General features: G+C 42.2%; 1 long non-coding RNA gene and 1 pseudogene across 1 annotated transcript; both read left to right on the top strand.

The window, feature by feature from the left end:
* Positions 1–940: 940 nt before the first annotated feature.
* On the top strand, positions 941–3,094 carry LOC125531991. Its single transcript, XR_007293664.1, has 4 exons — positions 941–1,360; positions 1,465–1,853; positions 2,079–2,188; positions 2,320–3,094. It is a non-coding gene; the product is annotated as an uncharacterized LOC125531991 (long non-coding RNA).
* Positions 3,095–4,547: 1,453 nt separating this feature from the next.
* Positions 4,548–6,025, top strand: LOC125531990 (annotated as a pseudogene).
* The last annotated feature ends 306 nt before the right edge of the window (positions 6,026–6,331 follow it).

Below are 6,331 nucleotides of genomic sequence, written 5' to 3'. Positions count from 1 at the left end.
TACATTCATTCTCCTTTTTTCATACTTTACTAGATTACTTCGTATCTTTTGTAGATTAGTGGTAAAGAGTTAGTTAAGCCAACATTCCAAATTACTTTACTAGATTAGTCGTGTCTTTTGTAGAAGTTGAATATTTACTTTGTTTTTCATATGGCATGTTTAAGATTTCCAGTTCAATCTGCTTCTGCTGGTACCTAAAAGTTTATCCAACTATTTTATTTTCCTTGATGCAGCACAATGACCATCATCGCAGAAGCATAGGTGGTAGACGGTAAGCTTTTTGGAGGAAGCGGAGACGGAGATTTCTATTCACCAAAAGATGGATACGGAGATTTCTATTCACCAAAAAGATGGAGCCGCCATCTAGAAGCACTGACGAGCAGCTTAGTCTCAGCCGACGCATCGACGGGCTGAGGTGGGCTTCCAATAGAGGTCAAAAATAGGGAATGGCCTTTTGAGCTGATGGAGGGATCACTGGACGTGGTGTGAATGTTTGTGTTGGCTTACATGCATAAATAAGGAGTATAGTAAGACTTTTCCAATAGTTCTCTTGGAGGTCATGTCTATGCCATTCAAGGATTTTGATATCTGAATGTTATGACAATATATAGATAGGGAAGATAGCCCTCCGCGTCCTGGTGGCCACTGTATGCTGCAGCGAAGAGCACATTTCAATTAGTGATCAGGCAGATGCGGCGATCCCAGATGTGCTTTGACATTGTGATTTGTAGTTGTCAAGGACATCATTACCCAGTCCGTTCCTATGCTTTGGTGAGTGGTACTTCTCTCCCACCACACAGATTACACTAATTTATTTGATTATAGTTGAGTGGTATGATCTAATTAATTTGTACACTTAGACACACAACCAAGGAATGAAAAACCTGCTCCAAAGATCTTCAAAATAGTACAATATTAGGTATTGTAGAGTACAATTTGTTTAAGCTAAAATTTTCTTTTGCATGGAAGCTAATTTTATATTTGAGGTGTAATAGATACACATGCCTTGGATACACTCCGTTCTGATGGTAATACTTTCAGTCACTCACAAACAATAAGCTTCAGCATACAAGGCAGCGTTCAATGCTATTGGACTCAGGTGTTGGTATACAATTTCTTGTACATTTTACTTCAGCTTACAAGGCAGAATTCAATGCTACTAAGTCTGTTCTTAGTGTATTGACAAAGCCAATTATGGGGCCACTGTTAGAGGTTCTTGAATGTACCATGCTACTATAGAACGTGTGTGCAGAAACAGTTGAATATCTCAGTTCAGCTGCAATGGTAGCGATGGAGACATCATGCAGTGTGGTTATCATTTGGCCATTTTGGTTCATCTTCAGTACGATATTTAATATTGGTATGGTTACTGTAGTCTCCCAAATGATTTGTTTCTTTTTCCCTTTGCTTTTTTATTATTCTGATGACTTACTAATATTTTTATTTGCATTTTATTTACTGCAGCCAATTCAGTCTTGTACCCTGTAATTTGGTTCGTCGGAGAGATACTAGCCGCACCTTTCCGACTTGTCACTGCACTAGCAAGTTTTGTAGCACACTTCTTTGATGATATTGTTGATGTTTTAGACAAACCTGGTCAGCATTAAGTTTGTTATATCATGTTGGTTCTGCATCCAGTGCACCTGCACTTATATCTGAAACTACCATTTGGGGATTACACTGGAAAGATCTTCTGTACCATGTAACATAAATTTGTTTGCATGCCTACTATTTTTTTCAATTAGTATATTATGCAACTTACATCGGCTCTTGTTTTAGATTTTCCATGCAGCCCGGAGAATTTTCTACTGTTTTGTTGCCTTCTTTTCAATGTGCAATAGGCATCAGCTAAGGTAATTTTTCTTTTGGCTTGTATGCGGAGGTAGTATTTGCAAATCAGACAGACAATTAGTCAAAAATCTGAATGATGAGAACATCTGTGTTTTTTTGTTAAGAGTTCAAACTTCTTCAAACCGGCTTGTTTGGTGTGTCTAGCCAAGGAAATTTGAAAATTATGTAGTGTACCTCACATTATGCCTCCATGAGTGCTATGTGTTAATTGCGACTACATGCTGCAGCATTTACAATCACATAGAAGTTCTTCTCTGACGCCTATCCTACCTTAAATGGCACGCAACATACTTCCTCTTGTGAAGGAGCTTGGAAGTACAGTAATCAAGATCATCCTGTAAGTACTTGCATTTTATACTTATGGTTGACGCTTGTGTTCATTCAATCGTGTTTCGGAAACGACATATCTCTCTAGCGTACGAAAAACCCCGAGAACTGATATTATTTATTTTATTATGATACTCCTAGACATGTGAATACATATTCATTCCAAAACAGCCCATCTACCGTGGACTGGACACTGAGAGTGTAAAGAGTGATGGTGATGATTCTGGAGATTGTGTTAGGGTGTCGTCAAGTTTCACAAGCTCATCATACACCCCACCAGCCACCACCTTGCTCTGGACCTAACAAGAGAAGAAGGATAACAAGATCTGATGCTGGATGCCAGGAAGTGATATATCTAAAGAACCATACTCAGAATTTGTGACCTCACCAAGATATTCATCTTCATCATGTTGGTGGAGCCTAGCACATACAAGGATGTGTTGATCTTGTTCTGATTCAACGATCATGATCTGCCGTTCAGACTAAAGGAAGTTATACTGTCTGATCGTTCTTGATCCCTTCCTTCGCATTCACGACCATCGAGATGACTCCATTAACGAGACGTTCTCCGGCATTGACCACCGCCCCTGCACGATGTTTAGACTCTAGGCTGTAGTGTGTTAAGCGGACGAGAAATCTGAGCATCTCCACTTGTCCAGGTTTCTCCACTGCATATTCTGCATGCCCCTGCACCTACTGCCTTCAATATCTATGCTAACCTACACCCCCTTTGTCAGTGCTTTTGTTTATATATTGTCCTTCTGTTCTTGATGTGGATGGGTGGAAGCATGTATTTCTGATACATGTATACGTTTTAAGAAGGGATGTTGATAGAAGACTCCTATTATGCATGTACCTATTTTCTTAAAAGCATCCAATGTCTGTCATGTCAATTATGTTGACTGACCAAGATGATTGTCTTTTATAGCTTATATATACTATGCATTTTTTCTTTCATTTTTTTGCTTGTGTTCATTGGATTATTTTATGAGCTGTGATATTCACTTCTTAAATAATAAGGAATTCCATGCAAAATTCCGCGGAGCATAATCTTGATTGCCCGTTGAGGAAGAAATTTAAGCTAACGGCACTACTAATGGGTGGCACTGATGGAAGAAATTTAAGCATATATTTGTGTACATGACCGATGATGATGTTGTTGTAGCGTCTTGGGTGCATATAACCCTTGAGCTAGGCAATCAGATGGATGTCCTGGATTTATGATATTTTTTGTCAGCATTTATTTTTATTGACAATAACAGTTGTAATATACACTCTCTGCTTTACGGAAAACATTTTGATGTTAAGATTTCACTTTTGAATGTTGGTTAAATGGCATTGATATTTGTGTGTGATTTATTCCATTTTAGTAGTCATTAGGGTGAGTATCTGCAGTACATAATCAAGTCTTAGAAATTCCATAATACCTTATCAACACCATTAGCATCTTTACGCAAGCCTTTGGTTAGCAACCTCATCTGTGAATCATCCGTTGATTTAACTATTTCTTGATTTAATTTTTCTCAGCCTTGAGTTGTCGATTGATCATACCATGATATTGACTGTATCCATTGATTACTTTTTTCCATCTTTAGTTATCACCTGTTTACATCATGATATTAAGAACAATTTTAGGATTGCATGTCCATGGACCGACACAATTCAATGATGCTTTTCAATTATAACTAGATTTAATCTGTTCTTTTTACATCCTATGAAAATAGTGAACGAATGAAATAATGTATATATTGTTTGTATGACCACAATACTCCCACTTTTCAAAATACAACTTGGGCAACATCACAACACTGTGTATCCATTTAATTTATATATTTTGAAACATTTTTATGCATTTAATTTATATTTTTCAAACATTTATTATTAAATGCATTTAATACATATATATTTTGAACCATTTGTATGTATATTGGTTTGAATTTTGATTGAACAATGTTTGAGACGTGCATTGCACATGCAAGCTTACTAGTATAAAGATCTGTTCTGCAATCTAACCACCAATCAATTCTTCAGCTTCTCTCTTATGTCGTAACATTCTTAAGTGTATGCCCGCACGAAGGGCAGGTATTTGGAACGATTTCGGAGGAAACTGTTGACAACGAAACTGCAGAATTAGGGGGATCGTGGACTTTCCGTTATATTACGGGCTGTTAGAAGTTAGAACCGGGAAATGTGGATCACCAAAACAGATCACAGTTTATGGAAACCTCTACGTGCGAACCACCAAAACAGATACTATTCCTATGATACACGTCTATGATCTGGGCTAATTATACCGCATCGATCGGGACGCGATCGGATCTCGCCCGGTACTGGGCTCCCTCGTAGAGCCACCCATGGAGGCATCGACCATGGTAGGCGGCGGCGGCGACGCCAGGTCGCGGACGCAAGCTGCAAGAGGGCGGAGGCAGAAGGCAGCGTCGCTGCCGTTGGACGTGCTGGTGGACATTGCGGCGCGCACCGACCCGGCCACCTTCGTGCGCTGCGCCGCCACGTGCGTGGACATGCGCTGCCGCGTCAAGGAATACATCAGCCTCCATGGCCCCCTCCACCTCCGGCACGGCGACCGCTTCGTGCTCCCCCTCCTGCGCGGCCACCTGATCTACCGGCAGCGTGACTGGTCAATGCCAAAGGAGGAGTTATTTCTGGTGGACACCACCGTGCCGGATGCCACCAAGCTGCGCATGGCCACTGGCGGTGGCATTCCCCTATCGTCCCGCGATGGCCTCGTCCTCGCCCGTGTGGGCGTGGCCAAAGAGCTCCGCGTGTGCGACCCGGCGACCGGCAGGAGCCTGACCCTGCCGTCTGAACCGACGTTTCGTTGGGTGTCTCGGATAAATTATGTCTTGATCGTCGGCGACCATGATGAGGGTGTGACTCCCGTTGGTCGGCATTTCCATGTAGTCATGGCATACCTAGATACGTCACAGTACCGCCCTCACCTGAAGCTCCGCACCTACTCGTCGGAGCACGGAGTGTGGGGATGCTACACTGAGATTCAGGTCCCTAGCCTGCAAGGCAGCCGCTTGCAGGGACGCCTCAACAAGCCTCTGGTTGTCGGGGGCGCTGTGCACTGGTTTTGCCTGACCGACACCGGTACCTATGTCCTGAAGCTCAATGTCAGAGCGGTAAAGGTGATGGTTACGTAGCTCCCAAAGAGCTTCCCACACCATGGGCGGCACCCAAAACTTCTGGCAACATCATCGATGGACGGGAATGTGCTCTTGCTCGTCGCCAACGGCGACAATATGTCAGCTTGGGCACAGTCAAAGCATACAGCCTTGTGGCAGCAACGACCATATGTGGTGATCAACATGACGGAGACAATTTTGCGTTTCCTTGACAAGGTAGGCGGGAGCTGCATTCCACCGACGAAGCCAGTCCAATTCAACCTAGTGTGGTTCACCGAGAGGAGCGGCACTGTGCTCATCAACGCATGCGACGGTTTCTTCTGGCTCGACCTGCAGTCCATGGAGATTGTGAGGTGGTTCTCGGATCGTAGGGTCCAATACATGACCGAGAATAATATCCCCTATGAGATGAGTTTGACAGCTTGGGTTCCAACATTCAGTAGCACTTTCTGATTAATTCTTTCCATTTCCGATTCCAGTCTCAACTTCATCAACAACTGTAGAAGCATGCATCTACGACTTTGTTGGAAAAAATAATTTAATTTCACAAATTCTATTCGCCCCTTCAAGATAAAATTGTTGTCCTGTGATAGTCCTAATGGTTTTGCTAGTTTACTCTGTGCTTGTGCAGGCATTTTGTTTTCTTTCATGTGAATTGAGATGCCCTCCCATTTTACTTTGAACTACAACATGCTGAAAGATTCATGAAATGTACGATGTAGACACGTAACGATTTTGCATAATTCCTAGACGACAGGTTGCCTAGGAAGGTAAATGACTGACCGCAAGCTGCTGCATTAAGTCACTGCTGGTCAAGATCTCCAGGTATGGAGCAAGCATACTTCATTGCTGATTCTGGCGGTAATGCTGTGGTCTTTATAGGGTTATTTATCAAACTCGTGCTGGTTTATGATGATGATTCCATGTTTAATTCTAGGATTTGGTTGGTTTTTGGTAAGGAAGTGATGATTCGTAATTTCTTAGACACACACATTTCGCAATCA

Source organism: Triticum urartu, unplaced genomic scaffold, assembly GCF_003073215.2.
Source record: "Triticum urartu cultivar G1812 unplaced genomic scaffold, Tu2.1 TuUngrouped_contig_8731, whole genome shotgun sequence".
NCBI lineage: Eukaryota > Viridiplantae > Streptophyta > Magnoliopsida > Poales > Poaceae > Triticum > Triticum urartu.
The sequence above is the reverse complement of the archived record's forward strand: the minus strand, read 5'-3'. Positions and strand labels throughout refer to the sequence as shown.